The 20,913-nt window shown below is 42.5% G+C and overlaps 1 protein-coding gene across 1 annotated transcript in view; it reads left to right on the forward strand.

The window, feature by feature from the left end:
• Window positions 1-20,913, forward strand: part of NAV2 (neuron navigator 2) — a 384,880-nt gene that overhangs the window by 148,338 nt on the left and 215,629 nt on the right. The window lies entirely within an intron of this gene.

Raw genomic sequence — 20,913 nt, forward strand, 5'->3', positions numbered from 1 at the left:
GGCTAACTTGACATAGCATTGTGTTACAATGCTGCCTCCTTGGCAGCATCAAATTTTGGTGAAGAGATTTTGTTAAAGCTTTTATAATTGCAATTGCACACTTGTACCACTCAGCTGTATAGCCAGACCCACAAATTCCTGTTTTGTTGATCTGACCTTAGTGGTTACACTTTGATGGGAAGGCAAGAAATACTTGAACTTCTTGCTCTCTGATTCTCTCATTTAAGGATGGTGCAATAGCCGTGTCCTTGATGTTTCTACATGAGTATTAGAAATTACTGTGCATAGTTGAGAGCTAGCAAAAATATTCCACGTTTATCAAGATGATATCAATTTTTTCCTTATCAGCTCTGTGAAGTCATCATCTCCTCAACTCCCATAGTAGCCTGAGAAGAGAAAAGGATATTCCTTACTGATTCTAAGCTTAAGACCTGGGCATAAGCAAAATTATCATGTTTAAGCATCTAATCCCATCCATATCCATAGATATCACTAGTATCCAAGCAGTCTATTTTTATTTTCTTGACTCTTGCATTATTTATATGCTGCACAGGTCTCCTGGAAAGAAAATTCCACATGACTAGATAGTAGCCTACTTTGGATAAATCACCACAGTTTCATTTAACATAAATTGCTTCTATTTTAAAGTCTAGGATTGTGCAAATGTTTTTCTGTTGCTGCTTAGTTCAAATTTATCCATCCCACAGATCCTTGTGAATCCCCCTTAAGGTACTTACACAGTGCAAGAAGATCCCCCCTGTAGCCTTCTCATCTTCAAATACATACACTTAAGCGCCTCATCCTGTCATCTTAGCAAAGGCCCTCCCTGCTTTTGGCCAGACAAGTATCTCTCATGGATTTTCTCTAGAATGTGTGCGTGCCCAACTCCAGCTGATGTCCCAAAATAGTGATCCACAATGGTGTAGTTGAGTTTTGGGATGTTTTAATGTTTAGAAATCACCCTTTCCTAAATCGTAGAAGCATTGTTCTTCCCATGGAGGAAGCGTGCACCGAGCCAAGCTCTGGGGAGTGTGATGTGGGAAGTTTTGCTCTCGTGGCTGTTGGGGAGGAAGGAGAAGACTTCAGGAAGTGATGGTGGTGGTTCTATTGTGCCATTTCAATGACAGCAGTCGACTGACATAGCAACACACAAGACACACTGACACAGCAAGATCACCTAGCTTCCCAGCACAGGTTAAGTTTTGGTGTCAGATCTCTGCTGAGATCAATGTAAATGCCTGATTAGGATATGGTTTGCAGTGAGGGTGGTGGAGAGAAGACACACTTTTTGCAAAACTAGCAATCAGTAGGGTTTTGTGCTGTTTCTTTCAGCTTGGGTGAAGAAATTACTGGTATTGAAACATTTCCTTATGGTATTCAGAGCCTGATGTTTGAATCACTTTGCTACTCATGTCTGCGAGGAAGTGAAACGGGGAAGCCTGTTTCCTTTCAGCAAGCCTGGGTAAAACACATTGAGAAATAAATAGACAAACGGTCTCTACAGCTCTGGAGTCTGTAAAGGTTTAATTTATGTTCTTACAGGCCAGAAAAGAAATGTTAACCCAGCCTCATGCCCTTCCTTAGTGACAGCATGGCATGAGGATCAGAGATTTATCTGGGGATTAAGGAGTTGAGAGCAAAAGGACTAGAGGTAGGAGAAGACAAACCTGTGTGGTCTGGTACAGAACTGTGAGGTTGAGCTGAATGTATGAAAGGGACATGTGTTTATATATGTATATTTACCAGTTGTGCCATTTCCAGTCATTTCAGTGCCATGAGATTATTCCTTAGCATAACATTTGGCTTAAAAGCATCCTTTAAGAAAAAGAGCTTTTAATCCTTTGGTTCTTGATTCTTTATAAAAATATCTTTTCCTTTGAGGGAGAAAAGAATCAATCTCGTACAATATCTCATCTCCTTTGATACATCTTGTGTGATTCTGCACTTACCTGATGTTATAGCTAGATGTCAGCCTCAAATGTGAGTCAGAGGTTTTCCAGTCAGAATCAGACTTATTTTTGCTCATCTCTCAGTACTGTAGGATGCTAAGATAGCATGAAAACTAGGACTTGCCTCCTTCCCAAAAGCCCGGCCTAGGGCTTCAGTTATTAAATGAAACAGAGCCATTAGCAAGGATTTGCTTTTAACAGACTCAGATGAGTATCTGTGCGTACAGGGAAGTTTGGCTTTCTGTTGACTTTTCTTTGGAGCCTGGTGGACTTCTTATTTTGCAGGTAATGCCCCCTTGCCCATAAACTCTGCTCACAGCCCCTCCTCCGAGTGCCTTCCCTCAGTAATGTAGTCTGAATGGGTGCCAGAAGCTTCAGTGCTGGCTCTGCACAGGCTGACGTGGTGAGGTGCCGAGGCAAGGGCAGTTTCAGACCTGGGACAATGACAGCAGCGAGTGTGCTGGAAAATGGGTGATTCAGCTGTTCCAGTAACTCGTCACAGTGACCTGACAGCCTCATAAAACAGAGGGTCACATTTCGGTGGATTTGGGGATGTACCAGAGGGTTGTGACTCACGGGGTGACTGATGCTGGGAGCAGCAGAGGGTCATGACTGCAGGGCTGATGTGCAGTGGGGTAGCCGAGGTGGATGGGTAGAGCCTGGACCACTACAGTTCAGAGCAGGCTGTTTCAGTTCAGAGCAGCAGGGATTTTTGCTTTGCCTGTATATGGCATGCTGTGAACTGCAGCAGCTCAAGGCCCATTTCTCGGGAAGCTGGAGTCATACATGTATTAGGATGAAGGGCACACAGCAGCTCCTAGTGATTTTGTCAGTCTTTCCAGTGTGTCGGTCCTGCCTGTGAGTCAGCATCATGAGATGGGACAGGCATGCAGACTATTATTCATTTTTCTTGTCAAAGGTCTTGATATGATAAGTTATAGGAGATAAAGACTGTATATCCAATATTAAAAGCTAACAGTCAAAAAAGCCCTTGCCTTTCAGTGATAGGCTTCTGAAATGTCTGTGTAAAGTCTATGTTGCTGGGAGCTTACTGAATTGGTACAGTCATTTAAACACAAGCAGTCACCTAAAGGCTTCCTAAACTCTTGACCCTGTCTCTAAAACAGTTCAATCTAGCTGATTAATCTTTTTGACTAATCTCCTCTCTCCAGGAAGGAGAGAAGTTGAGAGAATTCTCTGCTGCAAGTCACTGTATTTTTGCCCTCACTTTCAGCAGGGAAGCTTCAGTTAGCTCCTTGATGCACACATTTGCAGTGTAGATATGGTGCAAATTAATATCTTGGAAAGAAGATGTCATGAACGGTAGATTCTCAAGTTGAACTGAACTTGACACTAAACTGGGTTGAAGCTCTGTAGCTGCTTTCCCTTCCTCTGATTCACTGGAGTCCCAGTGCCATCTTGCAGATTGTAAGCAAACATCATCATACAAATCCCAACATGGGACCTTGTTGTCCATTGAGCTGGAAATGTTAGCTCTTAGTTTGCCCGTGACATCCCCTGTGCCTTTTGTTGTACTGCTGCCTCTCTCTTTCCCATTAATTTCAGCTGCTTGTCTGCTCACAGATGATTTCCATTCCTGCTTTTGTTGCCTGCCAAACTCAGGGCGAGGAAAAGCAGCAGGTGTAAACACAGAGCTGTCAGCAGAACAAACTCATGGGTGGTGTTTTGAATGCTTAGGTGACTCGCTGCAGAAACAGGAATATTTTATGATGATTATTTGTGTTTTGGGAGGAACACTTGACTTTTTTTTTTCCCCTCTGCTTTTTACAAGAAGACAGGGAGTTGTACACCTGACTGGGATCAAAGATTTGGGCTCTGTGGCTTAATTACTAATATCCTAACATAATTTCTGTTGGAAGGGACATTCAGAGGCCATCTGGGAGTGGGAGTGTGCTGTGGGTGCCAGGGCTATTCCCTGGAAGGCCTTCTGACCTTGCTCTGCACAGGTGGCTGGGCCATGGCCATGCAATCTGGTCATGGCATTGCTGCCTCCTTCCCTCTCGCCATCACTTGGTGCTGCTCAACACTGGAAGCAGCCAGACCTCTCTAGTTCCCGTAATTTTGGCATCTCAGCAAAAGTCAACCTTTCCATAACAGGTACAAAGAATGTCACCTCATCACTCAGCACTTACTGTATCTCAAGAAGGACAACTCTGAGTTTGCAGATTCTGAGTCATCCTTGTGAAGCGCTTCCAGAGACTGAGCTACAAGAACTAATGGAAACACAAAGGTCTTTCTTGATTTAGGTTTTCTGTACATCCTCATCCAAATCTGAGAGTTACTTCCCAAGGACTTTTGTCTTCTGTTCCCTGTATTTTAAGATACTTTATCCCAGGGAAAGTACATTATCTGTAGCTCCTGAGAGTGCCCAGCCTGATTTTTGTCTGTGAGGCAACCTAGCATGATCATCTTTTCTGTTTTTCTTCAAGTAGTAAGTAGAGGATACTTTGATAGCTTTATGGATAGTAGTCACATTTTGCAGTGTGTGCTTATGGATATCTTGCATAATATAGCAGCTAGTTCACAGCTGGTACCAGTTTTGGATCTTCATTCATGGCTAAGGCAACTACACCTAGTAAAAACAAAAATAACAACCAGCTTATCTGGGAAATAACTGCATCAAATATCCAAACCCAGAGTAAGGTACAAAATGGTTATTTCTGTCCCACTCAAGGGCTTCTTGCTGGAAGTAAGGAAGGCAGACAATTATCTAACAGAATGCTTAGGCTTATTAATACTGTGTAACAGGGCAGGAGTTAACACTGACAAATGGCTACACGTAATTTTCAGTGGAAAGGCTTCAAACATATCGCTGTGTGTTAACATCACTACTGATTAACTTTTGCTACCATGCCACAGAGTTCAAGGAGGACAGTAAACAAGCTGTGCTGTTGTGCATCAGCTCACAAATACTGGAGGGATGCTTGATGGCATATCTGTGATAGCCAAAGTGAAGTCAGGTGGGGATGAGAGCAGTTCTTGGGTAAAAGAAGTGGGTGGAAATGCACAGAAGTAGGAGGTTTGGCAATGACACTCTTACTTCTCAGTCATCAGTGAACTAAAAATCTGGGCAGAGTGTGAGGAGGTATATTGACAGGGTAAGCTAATCGCTGTCACAACAGTTACCTCTAATCTTATTTTTGTGTATTTATAGTGTGTAAGATAACATTTTCCCTCAAGTGAGCCCTCTTGCAGGCCCCTTGGCACAAAGGGACCATTTCCTATCAGCATCTTATGAAGCAATACTCTGATTACTCAAAGGGGATCGTTATTGCTGCCTTGCCAGGTTTTGATGAGTACGTCTTCAGGTTGAATTCGAGAGCTCTAATGGCCTTGATTACAGACTAATAATGAGCTTTGGTGCCTTGCGCAAACCCTGAGTGGGAAGAATAGCAAGCAAAGAGGGAGCTGAAATACAGGACCATTGGGCCAATTTCCAGCTTCAACTTGTGATCTTTCTTTGTGCTTCCAGGCTTTACCCTGTCCATGACTCAATTACTTATTTTATACAAGTATGAAAGATTGCTCTAATGTGGCTGGTTCTTTGTTTCCGAGGGCTGTTTTCAGCCGGTGTCCTTAGCAATTGAATTTGCTTCCACGTTGTTATATTCAGAGATGCCTTTTATTCGCTGTAATTATCTGCTCCTAGCACAGCTCTGCCACACAAAGGTTTGTGTGTGTGTGTGCCTGTATATAACACATACACACTGGAAACTGCTGCCCTTTGTGCTCGGACTCTAGGTGGTAAAGTGTCAGAGGGAAAGGAGGATGAATATTTGGTGTGTTTTTTTGGATCAGTGGGCCAGACCTATGTTTTCAAAGTTGCAAATACCATTAAAGTCCCCTCACCCTCCTGTTTACGAGGCAGGGGATCAAAATACTGAGAGTCAAGGGAAAGATAAACAGTTCCTTCCTTTATTTTTTCCTTCCCTCAGCAACGTTATCTGCATAACCTTCTCCACTTTTCATCTGATTTGTTTGGGACTCAGCAGTGCCGTAAACATGAAATCAGAACAGACACATCAAAACAGAAAGCTATTGGTTTAGATTGCTTTATATATATATTTGCATATAATCTATTTGTTATGCTTTATTTATTTCTACTCTCCATTAGCTTGCTTACACACCCCATTTTTTTTTTCCAATGTGATTTGGGGTTCTTTTTCCATTTATCAAAGGTTGGCTCTGTATTCCTGCTTCCTCCTGCCCCCTTGTTGTGGTTTGTGCAGGTTTGGAAATAATGACAGGTGTTTTGTTTAACTGCTGCTGTGTGCCTATGTCAACGTTCCTAGATATGTCAAAGAACCCTTGTTTGTAGACTGGCCTAGAGATCTGATGTTAGCTGTACCCTTCAGGAAATATAAAATCAATGGTGGTCCTCTGAGTTTTCAAGTTCTTTCTTGCTAAGGAGCCCAAAACATGACCAATTCAATGAGGTTTTTGCGTGTTTCCTAATGCCAAATGAGTCTGGTAAAAGATGACACATTTAATGGTCTCTGTTCTTTACTAGAATAATAGTTGCTGCCTTTGCCTTCCTTTTGAATTTGTTCACTTATTAGTAAAGGCACCTCCACATCCCCTTTCAGAGGAGCCTGGCTTTAGGTATGTTACACAACTGTAGATGAGCATTAACTACACAGTGGGGATTACTTCCACGTTTAAATGATATCTCTGTCTGGTAACATCTCAGTATCTTGAGGGCCTTCTGCTAACATAGCTGTCACATTTCCCTGGACAGTGTGAAGACATTTTTAGTCAGTTTTACAGTTCATAAAAAGAAAACAAAGAAATACATTTCCAAAGCAGCAACTGATTTTACTTGTTTCTATTTTGGGAAGCCTCATTTGAGACAATTGCCAACTGTCTCAGGCCAGCTTGCCTACGTTTGCAGGGGAGCTCGGTGGCAGCAGTGAGCACTCTTCCTCTGCTCTTGACTTCCAGTGTCACAGCTCTCCTGCAATATAAAGTGCTTTTCCTTTTTCCTGAGCTGGTCAGATTTGTCTTGCTCTGTTCTCCTTTTGAAGTTCAAGTTGAGTAAGTGTAGCTTGTGCTGGAGGCTCTTAAAACACTTCTGAAGCTCTGCAGCCTGGCTGGTTGCAGGCACTGCCCTTGGCAAAGAGCAGCTCGCTCACCTTGCAGCGTGGCTGGCGAGGCGCTGAAGATGGCGTGGAGCACATCAGTGTCGTCAGGACCACCGCGATTAAATTGTTGTGGAGATAGGCAAAACCATCTGCTGTTTGTTCCCCCTGCCTGCTCGCTCTTCTGAAAGCTGGTGCCAGAGGTGACTGCCAAGCCCGGCTGACTGGATGCCAGGCTGTCATGGGGCGGGCCTGGCTGCTGCCGAGACTGGGTCGGACGTTCAGTGACCCGTTTGCAGGTGACACTGTACATCCGTATGGAAAAGGCCAGGCTGGCAGCTGATGGAGGGAAGTCGTGGTGAAGGGTGTGATGGGCACTGGAGCGCGCCTTTTACAGCCGGTGTCTGCACTGCTCCGTGCTGATCCGACCTCAGCTGATAATATGTTCTCGCTCTCTTCAGTTATATGGCTGTGAGAGTTGGTCTTGTGCCCGCTCCTTCTGTGGAGAAAAGAGGTGTGTGGGACTTAGCCCAGCATCCCTGTTAGATGATGACCTTAGGGGTTGCTGCTGTGCCTGTGGCAGGATGATTATCAGAGAGGGGATGTGTATCCTCTCTGCTGATAGGGCAGGCTACAGGGGTGTTTGTGTGGGGGACAGGGAGGGGGCATCTGGGCTCTCTGTGCTTCTGCTGACTTCCCAGGTAACCAAGAGGCACTGTGAATCTTCTGTGCAAGTAGCTGAAATTCTTTGGTATCTAATATACACTGGGAAACAACCTCAAATTCCTTCAGGAAAAAAAAAAGAGGTGTTAAAAGAATACTAATATTGCTGAAAGGCAAAGATTAAACATCCAAAGTTCAGGCAAAGCCAGAAGCAGGTGTCTGCTTTTTGCATTTTGTGACATAGAGTTGTTTTTAAGGGCACAATCATGTACAGTTTTTCCCTATGTTGGCCTTACACAGCAGTGACTTAGCAAGCCATTCTTTAATAGGATGTTTTATTAAAAACTAACAGTATGTAAGACTCCAAGCTTTATTTAATGTACTTAACTGAATTAGACACAAAATCCTTATTTTCCCTCCTTCTTTCTGCCCCTATGGATTTGTCCTCTTCACTTCTTTCTAGTGAATAATGCTGAGCAGTATAATACCTAAATATTACATGTGCAGTAATGTACCTTCTCCTCATCTCTGGATGAGATTTGGTGGATGGTGTTATCTGTTGGGAATGGTGTCATCTCTATCATAGAATCATAGCATGGTAGGGGTTGGAAGGGACCTTTAGAGATCATCTGGTCCAATCCCCCTGCAGAAGCAGGTCCACCTAGATTGGGTCACACAGGAATGTGTCCAGGTGGGTTTTGAAGACCTTCAGAAAAGAAGACTCCACACCCTCCCTGGGCAGCCTGTGCCAGGGCTCCCTCACCTCAACAGGGAAATAGTTTTTTCTTATGTTTAAGTGTAACTTTTTGTGTTCCAGCTTCATCCCATCACCCCTTGTCCTGTTGCTAGCTACTATAGAAGAAAGGGATGTCCCAACCTCCTGACACCCACCCTTTAGATATTTATAAATGTTAATAAGATCCCCCCTCAGTCTCCTCTTCTCCAGACTAAACAGCCCCAGTTCCTGCAGCCTTTCCTCATATGAAAGATGCTCCATTCCCCTGATCATCTTGGTGGCCCTGCGCTGGACTCTCTCCAGCACTTCCCTGTCCCTCTTGAGCTGAGGAGCCCAGAACTGGACACAGGACTCCAGATGAGGCCTCACCAGGGCAGAGTAGAGGGGGAGAAGAACCTCCCTTGACCTGCTGCCCACACTCTTCTTGATGCATCCCAGGATGCCACTGACCTTCTTGGCCACGAGGGCACATTGCTGGCTCATATTTAGCTTATTATCAATCAGGACTACCAGGTCTCTCTATCATGTAAATAAGAGACTGAAACACTGGGAAAGTGAAGACAAGTATTTTGCTAACTGTGTACATAAAATATGAACCCAATTTTGGGTATACACTGTGCAGTATTTTATAGGTTCAGAACTTCCATATCTTAATGCTATCTCTTTTTTTAAATACCTGGGTGTTATCCCAGTCCTGTGCCCATTTGCTGGCTCCACAGTTCAGACCTTCCTCTTTGGAACCAGTTTCCATCTCCATATTCTTCCATAGTCCGTGTTCTCAGCCTCACTTACCGGTTCTCACCTTGGGTCTCGTTACGTTCCCTTCCTTTTAGATTCCTCCTTTTACTCATTTTGCTGTGGTCTGATTCAGTTTTTGAGTTGAATGTGAGCAGTGTTGGCATTCATAGCAGCGGTGAGCCAGCAGAAATGTCACTGACAGTACTGGAAAAGGAGGGGGTTTTTATATACAACTACCTGAAATACCAGATACAGGAAGGATGTTTCTTCTGGTCCCTCTGGTCTAGGGAGTGCCCAGTTCTGCTGTGGGTCTCGTACCTACCTGAGCAGGACCCTAACTTGTGAGAGCAGGGAGGAGTAGTGTTCAATAGGACGTGCTCAGCTAATCTTAGCTGCTGAATTTAGATGTTCTTACTGAGCATATGTAAAATTATTTTTACATTGCCTCTGTTGTATGTGTTTTTAGAGAGACCATGTTACACTTTTTTTCTGGCACAACGGTCACTATCCTGCCTAATTGCAAGTGCCTTGTTCAAAGCCCTGGAGTGCCAGAGCTTATTAAAACAAAGGTCACTCATGCTTTTGAATGTGGTTGAATAGTGACACGTTGTTCTGCTTTGGCTCTGGCATTTTGGCTAAAACAATCCAAAATTGTCAGCCTGAGGTGCACTCTGGCTTTGTACACTTCATACCAGGGTATTGATGCAACTGAGAACAAGGTATTAGAGTGGGAATTCTCAGTCAGTCTTAGTAAAATTATGATGATGTTTATAAGAATGATACCTGCTATTTAGTTATTCCATAATAGGGTTTGAAGCTTCCTATGAGCAACACGAGTGGTGTAGGCACAGTGCTGCCTGGCCCAGTGCTCCCAGCGTGTCTGAGCAACAAGTGCTCGTGGTGGGCTTATGGTGATGAATTCTCATTGATCTTTGCTAATGCAAGATTAAAGCTTTGGGATTTGCTAGTCCTCTCATTTTTATACTCTATGCTAATTACTCTTTTGAATTGGAAATGCTTGTCCAGCACAGTGTAAGAGAGACTGGAATCGGCTTTGTGATCCTGTGTTGCAAACAGTGTTGAACCTTTCCTGTTTATGTGGAAGGGCTGTTTGGGTTTTCTCAGGCCAAATTAGACATCACCACATTTTTATTCAGCTCACAGCATGTGTGTGTGTGCACTCATGATTGGGCATACACACTTGTCATTTTGTTTTGTTGTACAGTGAATACTGTCCAGAAGAAATGGTGGAAACGTGATGATGATTTTGGAAATGGGCTGCAGATGTCTGAAAATGAAAAAGACAAAATAGAAACACAAATATTTTGCATCTGGAAGAGGGACTAAAAAGATAATCTTCAACGACCTGGATGAGGGGACAGAGTGTGCCCTCAGCAAGTTCCCTGATGGCACCAAACTAGGAGGACTGGCTGATTCCCCAGAGGCTGTGCTGCCATTCAGCTTGAGAGTTGGGCACAGAGGAACCTCATGAGGTTCAACAAGGGCAAATGCAGAGTCCTGCATCTGGGGAGGAACAATCCCATGCACCAGGACAGGCTGGGGGTCAAACTACTGAAGAGCAGCTCTGCAGAGAGAGACCTGGGAATCTTGATTGATAAGAAGCTAAATATGAGCCAGCAATGTGCCCTCGTGGCCAAGAAGGTCAATGGCAGCCTGGGATGCATCAAGAAGAGTGTGGCCAGCAGGTCAAGGGAGGTTCTTCTCCCCCTCTACTCTGCCCTGGTGAGGCCTCATCTGGAGTCCTGTGTCCAGTTCTGGGCTCCTCAGCTCAAGAGGGACAGGGAAGTGCTGGAGAGAGTCCAGTGCAGGGCCACCAAGATGATCAGGGGTACAGAACATCTTTCATATGAGGAAAGGCTGCAGGAACTGGGGCTGTTTAGTCTGGAGAAGAGGAGACTGAGAAGGAGATCTTATTAACATTTACAAATATCTAAAGGCTGGGTATCAGGAGGTTGGGACAACCTTCTTTTCTATAGTAGCTAGCAACAGGACAAGGGGCGATGGGATGAAGCTGGAATACAAAAAGTTCCACTTAAACATAAGAAAAAACTATTTCACTGTGAGGTGAGGGAGCCCTGGCACAGGCTGCCCAGAGAGGTTGTGGAGTCTCCTTCCTTGGAGGTCTTCAAGACCCGCCTGGACATGTTCCTATGTGACCTGATCTAGGTGACCCTGCTTCTGCAGGGGGGTTGGACTAGATGATCTCTAAAGGTCCCTTCCAACCCCTAACGTTCTATGATTCTATGATAATTAGCCAAGGATAGATGAGTTTCTCACCCAAATAATGACCCCAAATGTTTTGAAGGCTTTTCTGTATGTTTGAAGGCACTTCTGTGTTCAAAGTTTCAGTCCAGGAATCCTCAGATGAAAGCAGTAACTATTGGCAGGGGATAGGGATGGAAAGTTATGTCTGCAATAGGAAATCATCTCACTTTTAAAAGTGAAGATTGCTATTTCAGGTTTTAATTCTGATAATTAGCAGTAGCAGCTCATCCTCAAATTGCTCTTCTAACATCAGGTGGTCCAGAATTGCATGAGGTAACTTAATATGCCATTTTATCCTGAGTCTGTAATTGGAAAAAGACAGGAAGAGCTAACTGCTATTAATTGCACCAGCTATTTACAGCAAAGAAAATTTAGTTTCTCATTTCTATACATGCAGAATAGCGTTAGAGCTGCTGCCAAATGATTCGCTTCAAAGGTTTTGCTTTAATACTACACATCAAATGCTAAGTTGTGTTAATGCTATACTTCACTGCATTTAGCCAGAGCACCTCTCTTGCTTCCTACCTTACTGCTAACCCATTCCCCAGTGGCTGACTTTCTTGTGTGTCCTTGTCTGTTCTCCTCACCTCTCAAGTGGACTTGGTAGACTCCTTGGCTGCCATCTCGAGTATCTGACTCTATTCTTGTCAGTCTTTCCAGTGGCCACCCGTCAGTGGAAGAGGCTTCAGTGTTTCCTGTCCTCTCTTTACATGCTCTGTGCATGAAACTGGGATAAGTTAAGAACATTACTGATAAAGCACTGGGTAGCAAAAGACCTCTCTAAAATGTCCTGAGGCTGGAAAAAATGTATTGTGGTTTTCATTTTGTGTCAAAATCTCTGTTAATGCAGGCTACCTTAATGTAAATTGCAAATGCCAGCATCTGGTCACATAAGTCAAAGTGACAGCACACTTGTGTTTACGAGAGGTGTGGGAGAAGAACTGAAAGAAGAATCCCATTTAAACAGGTGCTATGCTTTCCTTCCTAAAATTTGATCTACTGGTACCTTGTGATGGACCTTCTGCCTGAGTGTTCTCTTGTGATGGACCAGATTATTGTTTATAGCTGATTTCCACTTTGGGTTCTTCCAGTGGATCTTAACAGATGTGGGTTTTAATTTCAATTTCATTTTTTATTTTACCTTTCATTTTATTCAAGAATCATTGGGGTAGTTCAGATTGGAAGGGCCCTGAGGAGGTGTCCAGCCTAACCTTCTACTCAGAGCAGGATGAGCTATGAGATCAGATATTGTTACTCAGGCTTTATCTAGTTGGGTCTTGAAAACATCTGGGGACAGAGACTTCACAGCCCTTCTGGGCAACCTGTGGCACTGTCTGACGGTCCTTGCAGTGAAAGGTTCTCCTTGTACCCAGTTTGAACTTCTTGTGGCCATTTATGCTTGCTGTCCCTGTCCTCACATAGTGTGCTGCTGTGTAAGGCCTCCTTCTGTCTTCTTGTTAATCTTCCCATAGGTGGGAGAGGCTGTTACTACATGCCCCCAAAGCCATCTCTTCTCCAGACTGGACAAGCCCCATTCCTCAGCCTCTGCTCCCAGGGCAAGTGCTCCAGGCTCAACCATCCTGCTGACCTTGCCTGAACTCCAATTTGTTTAATCAGATGCAATAGAGTAGTTTCTTCTCAATTAAAATTAACATTGTTTCACTACTTAGAAGACCAGTTATCATCTCCTATCCCTGTCTCCTGACCATCATGCTGCCAGTGGATGTGTTTGAAGTCCTTCTGTTAACAAATGGACTGATGTGGCTCCGTACTGATTGTGTTTGAGAGCAGGTACAGGAGGTGTCACCTCCCTCTTTTGGGACGTGACAAGGTTGAACAGATGGATGCCCAGTGATGTTTTCCTAAACAAACTCTAACAATGAGATAAGGAGATGCAGAGCTGGTTATGACTACAATCAGGACCTGCCTCCATTCTTCAGGGAGCAAGAGGTGCAAAGCCTCGAGGTAATAATTGAAGGTGGAACAGATGTGACACGTGTATTGAAACGTGGTTGTGAATTGCTATGTGGAAAGGTTTATAATTTGCCAGTTATTTTCCAGATGATCTTTTTTAATGCGCTGAGGTAGCAGATGTGTTTGTTGAATCCAACTCTTTAAAGTCATTTTAGGAAGTTACTCAGATGGATGCGTTTTGAAATTCAGCAGCATCTCTTTCAGCATCTGTAACATCATTGATTCATGTGCCAACTGGGATGGAAGGAAACAGAGCATCTGATAAATAAATACTTTGCTTATGACAAGCTGACCCACTTGCCAACAGCTGGTCATATACTGATGTTATACTGTAATGTTACTGGAGGTAACTGTGTCTCAGAAAGCAGAAAATCATTCCATCTATTGAATTCCATCTGTCTTTAAAAAAAGAAGACTGTATAATATTTTTACTACTAAAAGGGCAAGAGGAAACATGAAATATAGAAAAATTATCTCTCAGTGCTATGCTGTTTGTTTTCCAATGATAAACATCAGCCCCATCTTTGTGGGAAATACAGTATTTCAGGGCTATGTGGTGTTTTGACATTGACACCTTCCCAAAATATTCCAAACATTGGGGTATGTAAGGTAAATGCAGTGCTGTCAGGTCTTTATACTGTTGATTTCAACAGCATGAGTTCAATACAATGTCATGGGTAAAATTCAGGACGACAGGAGACCCTACCTTGGGAAAATATCCTGTTGCCTTAAAGTAAAATGGATTAGATGCTGAACTATCAAAGCTGTTTAAGGCAACAAACATGTCTTTAACCTTTACATTGGGAACCTCCTTTGTTTGGGTAGGAAACAAAATATTAGGCCAATATTCAGTTACCTTTTGTGTCATTTTTGGGTGGTGGATATAATGCACTTGGGAAAAAAAATAGCATTAAACGAGTAAGAGGGTTAGTTATTAGTTTCCTAGTGGGAGAATGAGAGAACATACAAGGAAATTTGAGAAGAGAAGCCATGCATGAGGCTGCATGGTGGCCCTGCAGCACTTTTGAGTATTCTGCTTTAGACAACAGAGGGATCAAAGAATAACTGTTTCCTGTACATTTCCTTGCAAAGTGATCTTTGAAACATCTTGGTTTAAAACTGAGTGTGATGTTTGGGTGCAAGGAACCTCTCCCTCCCAAATTTTAAAATACAAAAATGAATTGGTACTTTCTGCTGTTTTTCCAGTTTATGGGGCAATCCTTGTCAAATTCCCTTCTGAGAGGTCATCATGTTGGAGATGGAGGTTCCAAATTGCTTTCTTCTGGATGTTAACTCTCAAGAACGGTCATGGCTGTTGGGCTGAAGGTTGATTTGAGTTATGTCTATGTCAATCTGGAGGAGTTTTGCTGAGATTTTTGGTTTAAGAATTGCAGTAGGACCAATAGTGTACCCCAAACTTTAGCTACTAAGGATGTGCTTTTTGTTCTCCATACACATCAAATCAGGACTAATCTTCCTTTAAAGGAGCTGTGGAGGTAGGTAACATTCATAGACAGGCATTGTGTAAAGCACTTTCTGTGTTTCCTTTTTATATCATTATGAACAATATAGATTTTTTTTGTCTGTTAGCACATTCAGAAATAGCTGGTGCTTGTAACACTGCAATTAATCATTGTGACATTACATGGTGCATTGCAGGTGACCTCCAGCAGCAAACCCCTCCTGAACGCTTGCCCTGTGGGAATGCTCTCTATTTTTTTGGCTTCTAGGGGAGAGCAGCTGCCTGCAGACTGTGCTTGTGAAGTGGACTTGGCAAAGCCTGCGAGTGTGGGGCGATAGTTCCCATTCTCTGATATCTCATTGGCAGTTGGTGAGCACCATGAGCACCACTTCCATGGCTCTACAACTGCACTGTGCGTCATCAACCGAACTGGATGCGTGGGCTCAGTATACAGGAGGATTTTTTTTTTCCCACAAATTGATTGGTAATGTGTACTGATGGGAAGAGAGGTAATGTAAGGATAAGATAGGAATAGCTATCTAAAGAAGATTTTGAGAAATACTTCTAATTTGGAAGTCAGATTCTGATGTTGATTGTAGAGAAACTACATTGATTTAGAGCAGGTGAAAATATGACTCTCACCATTTAGTCTGAATAGCGATACTTTACAAAATAGCTGAAGTTGCTTAATGATAATCGGGCCAATTTGTGTTTGTTCAAAACTGCTGATGTGGGGGAGGCTCATAGCAGCTGAGGCTGACTTGGGAATGCTTAAGCAGATCCAGGGGGAAAAAAAAAGACTTTGAAATACAGCTTTTTCTTCCAATCTGCTTCTCAAGCTCTGACAACTCTTTCAGATGATGGAGCAGGTGTATTTTAAATGTACCAGTAAGGGACAGCAAGGTTACACAAGGTGACTACCTGATGATGTGAGATTGTTGGCTTGTAAGAAGTGGATTTTTTTTCCCCTGCCACTTTCTTGAGAAGGTAGGGAGACTAGCAGCACAGGAAAGACAGCATTTTTTTAGGTCCTCTTCTTCATATTTTGCCTGAAGTTGATGGTTCTTATAGTCAAGAGCAGTTTGTGGTATTTGGACCGTGGTCATTTTCCTTCTCTGACGTTCTCACTAGTCATAGATGTTTTCTTCACTTTGCTAAATACACAAAGCCATAGGCAATGTCAAATGGGGTATAAAATAATACAGGAGCTAGTACTATTAACCTTGTGGAAACAGAGGACACAGGAATAAATTAAGAATACCCAGCTGCACAACTCTGCTGGGAAGACGTGATTTGTAAAGAGCTTTCTGAAATGGTATTGAAATATTTATCTCAAATGCTTAGTGGCATGGAAGGATGATGTCAAGGTGAGCTATAGGTTGGCACAACAAAGCCAGTTTGTTAGGATCATAAAGATTATTCACACGTGCATGTTTTACACTGCTCACTGCTGTAACTATGGTATGGACACATACTATGCATCTGAATCTTACAACACTATAGCATTAATTGGAATAAGCTCTTGCATTCTTCATCTCCTTCACTCCTGTTCCTCATGGGTTCGAATCCAAGGAATGAACTTTATGTGCAAACTCAGAGAGTTGGATCTTTTCAAAGCTCGTCACAGAACCTCTGTCAGCATATCTGTCTCCAGCCAAGTGAGCCCAATTTTTATTAGATTCTGAGAAACTGATAGGGCTGTTGATCCAAAAGTGACAGGAACATAATGAAACCAAAGATGTCGATATTGATCAAGATGCATTTGCTATGGCAGTAGAAACTTATGGAGCTTTTGAGTGAAGCACTACCAGAGTTAGATTGGTTAGTAAAATGGCCATATAGTCCAATGATGAATGAAAGCTACCAGTCTGAACAAGATGGGAAAAGTATTTCAGTGCAGTTGTGATGACAGCTCCTCCTGTTCATGCTTACATTACAAAACCATGAAGTTCTGGTAGAGAAACAAATAAACATGATTGTTATTCAGAAGGTGCTCATTTAAAATGGTGCCATTATGTGTCACCATGTAAATGTGTATGCCTAGTGTAGCTAGTGAAACTTTCTGTGGATCTTGTGAAATTGAGTGTAATGGGTGTTCTTGTCCAGGTGCAACCTGGCCTGTGTGTTTGTTAAAACATGATGCTGTTATAAAATGTGGTGGAATTAAACCCAGTGTGAATTAGAAATGTGTCAGGGGACTACAAAAGAGATTTTTAGATCAGAATTAGTGTAACAGACAAGATTTCTGTGAAAAGAACTGGGAACAGAACCAAGGTTTCTTTCTCTTCTCTCTGCTCTATATAAAGAACTCACATGTACAGATTATAATTGCTGTGGTGAGAGGATGCCAAATTATATAATGCTTCTACCCGCATTCCTCTTTTCTAACCTCTACTGTTCTCTTGTGGGAACACGATAAAGAATTAGGATCTTGATTCCATTTACACCTTTATAGGTTCTTTCATGAAATGGTAACACAAACACATAGACAGGATCAGATTTTTACATATCCAGTTCTCTGAACGGGGACAAAAGATGGATGCAAACGCGTACAGTGCCTGCAGTACCAGAAATAGGTCTGTATTTATTCCTGTCGTAACTTCACTTAAGTTGATGGAGTTATGCCAAGGCTGAAGATGCCCAGAGTCTATAGGCTGGCTGGTCGCCTGGCAGGAGTGAAGTTTGACGAGAAGGGTTTTGAAAGAGCAATTAAACTTTCTGATACTGACAGTACATGGTGACATTTTAGGTATATTCATTTCAGCTTAAAGTGATGTTCTGAGAGCTTTCAGGTACATCTGTAACACCTAAAAGACAAGGATAGCATTGATCAAGGTATTTTCAAGCCTTGAGTTTAGTTCCATCAGCAATTCTGAATCACCAGACCAGTTAACGAGATGGTTCTAATTGAGATAATAATTCCACATAGTTTTTCCACTTACACTAATGTAACATTTGGCTTCGCTGGGGATGAATATTAACCACAAGTTGAAAGGAAGGTCTGATTCTCTGATCCTGTGATACATGTCATAAAGCTTTTAATTTTACTTTCACCTGCAATCTATATAAACATTTCCTTTCTACTTGAGTCTAGAGACCCTGTTGTTAATTGCTAGTTGTTAATAGATAGTGTGTGAGCAATGAAGGCAGCTTCAGTAGTTTCACTGTTCCAGAAACATTCATCTCATTCATAAAGATCATCTGTTCAAGAGCAATCAGCCCTGGGTTTTGTTCTGTTTACTGGCTTTGTTTTGGGCAATGTGCTGACTTCCCTACAAGCTCTTGAACTACAGAGTATCTGAATAGTTTCCACTGATGTGTTAAGGTCTCCTGTTCACATGAGTCTGCCCACCAAAACCGTGAGAATATTAAGTTCTCAACATCAGTCTTGGCACTTCAGATGATGCTATATGGTGCTAAGTAGCCACAGCTTGAATCCTGATCTTAAAAAATGAGTCCTGTAAGTAAAATCACTAGGGTTTATTGTGTGTTTGTTGTGATTCTTTTCTAGCAGAAAAGTAAAATGCTTGTTGATAGCATTTTCCTTCTATCTTTCCCCCTTTGGGGAGTGGGGTGGATGCTCGTTGGACCACAGGCAGAGAAGGAGGGATGTTATGATTATTCAGGCAAAGATACTCATCAGACTTAAAGCTGCAAGGGAACGTTCCTCTAGTTAGTGGCTCATCATTTGTGGCTGAAAGGAATGAAGCTATTCCTTTTTCTTTAGGTAATCTGCCTCCTTTTTAATATTAGTTACTCATAGCTTAGATAAGCTTAGATGTAGCTTAGAAATTTGGGTGAGTCAAAACAGGGGAAGGGAGAAAAAAAAAAACCCAAATAACTACTCACATCTAAAAATAGACCAAAGTTGATTTTGCCCATCTTTGTAGATCTAGCCTGATATGTGATGTTTTGACAATTTATGACCTCATGGTATGGCTGCAGTATGGATGCAGTATGTTACATTTTGGTGGCATTATGCAGTAATGTTTGGATATATAAAGCAAAGTATGTATAATGTATTAAAAAGCACCAAGTATGAGATGACAAGGGATTATTAATGCAAACTTTTCTCTTAAATACCTGTTTTTACCAAATTCATAAGAGAACCAGTAATTCCAGTCCACTCTTCAAATGAGTTATCAGGAAATCACATTAAGCTTTGGTAAAGAAGGGGTCTATGTGGTTAATTTGGCAAAAGAACTGCCAGGAGCATAGATGGAGTGTGCCTAGAAGCCATTGTCTTCACTTGAGCAGGCAAGACTGCACAGCAAGGAATTGACTAGTTTTCTCAAGCTGGGGAGTATTCAATCCACCATCAGCAAAGCATCAGATTGAATAATTGTTAAAGGAGCAATGAAAGGAATCCTTTGCTTTTGCTCCAGTTAACTTAGTGTCTGTTTTGGTGTCTTGTAACCTAGCCAGTTTTCCAAGATGAAAACAGAACAACAAAAACTGGCAAGTTCTGTGCATCTGGGGTGAGTGGCCTGAACCTCATAAAACGTGTAAGTGAAGAACAGAACATAAAGCTGTCAATTAGATCTTCTAATAGCTTTTAAACATTAGTATATTTTATTGCATACTTAAAATTAGCCTTGCTTTCAGACTTGGATCTTTGTCAAGTTTAGCCCAACCTTCTTTTAGCTAGCAAGGCTGAGTTTTCAGCACTGAACAATGGAAATTATATTGGAGCATCTGACACATTTCTGCTCCCATAACTACCAGCCCTTTCATATGGTAAATCTAACTTTCTTCCATCAAATTGTGGGGTTTTGAAGTTTCCTATATAGTTGTGTTTAAGTTGACACTCTGCTTGGTCAGAGGGGTAAATATTAGAAGATGTGTCTCAGTGAGATGGATGAATAGAGATGTGTAGTTTCCAGTCTGAGATTAGTGGATAACGAAACTGGGATAAAAGCAGTTGCTCCTTAAAACAACAACAACAAAAATACCCTCCTTGAGTAAATATGCAGAGCTCATATATGTGGAAGCAGATGTGCTGGAAAATCCCAACAACAACCAAAACCCTAGTTGACAGTTGAGCTTTGTGTGTACTGCGGGAACTTGAATTACACAATCAGGGCACAGTGCTAAGTGAGGGGGATGGCAGACTGCAGTGACAGCCTGTCCAGGCTTTGCTTTTGGTTTTAAATAATCTAGTTCATATGGTGCAGCTAATGTCTTCTGAAACTATGTTCTGCTAATGGAGACAGGCTGTCATACGTTGCGATGTTGGGGAAGAATAGTGCTTTATGAAAAGTGCAGAGCACAAGTTCTGACTTCAGTTTCCAGTTCTATTGCTCCCTATGTAACCCTGGATAAGTCATTTGAGATGACATCCACAGAAGGATCCAGGATGCAGGTCATCTGATTTCCATTTCCTAAAATGCTATCTGAATCCTGCTGCCTGACCCTGGAACCTACGCTCCAGAAATGTCTCATTTTTCTACCCGAAAGAGTCTCAGCTGTAAAAATCTGGTGTTTGCACATTTAAAACTTCCCCAAAAATTGAGGTGGCAAAGAGGCAGGACCCAGCTCCCTTTGGCATGTGCCCCAGGGCATGCCTTAGCCTTCCTCCTCCAAGAGTGCTCCTTGCAGCTGAGATGGGGCAGGGCAGCGGGGCTGTGCTTCCTCTGTCCTGCCAAGCAGCTCTGTGGGTCAAATGCTCACTCAGTTCAGCTACTTCAAGGGTAAGTTAATTGTTTCTCTCTGCTTGCTGGGCTCACTCTTGTCCTTGCCACCAAGGTGGTGGTGTAAGGATTGGGGTCTTCAGGCAATGAGTGAGCTGACAAATAAGGAGCTGAAGGAAGTGCCCCTGCTTGGGGATGATTGTGATGAGGATGTGATTTAAATGCATTTTTTTCCTCATTTCTTCTGTTGAGTTTGTGAGTGTCAGTTCTGAGGCACCATCACCTCTCTGTGTATAATGTAAGAAGCCTATGTGGGAACTCAAAGCCTTTGACTGTCATTCCAGGCTACCTGAAAATTAGACATCATGGCACTGTA

The sequence above is a fragment of the Colius striatus genome, chromosome 7, assembly GCF_028858725.1.
Source record: "Colius striatus isolate bColStr4 chromosome 7, bColStr4.1.hap1, whole genome shotgun sequence".
Classification (NCBI taxonomy): domain Eukaryota; kingdom Metazoa; phylum Chordata; class Aves; order Coliiformes; family Coliidae; genus Colius; species Colius striatus.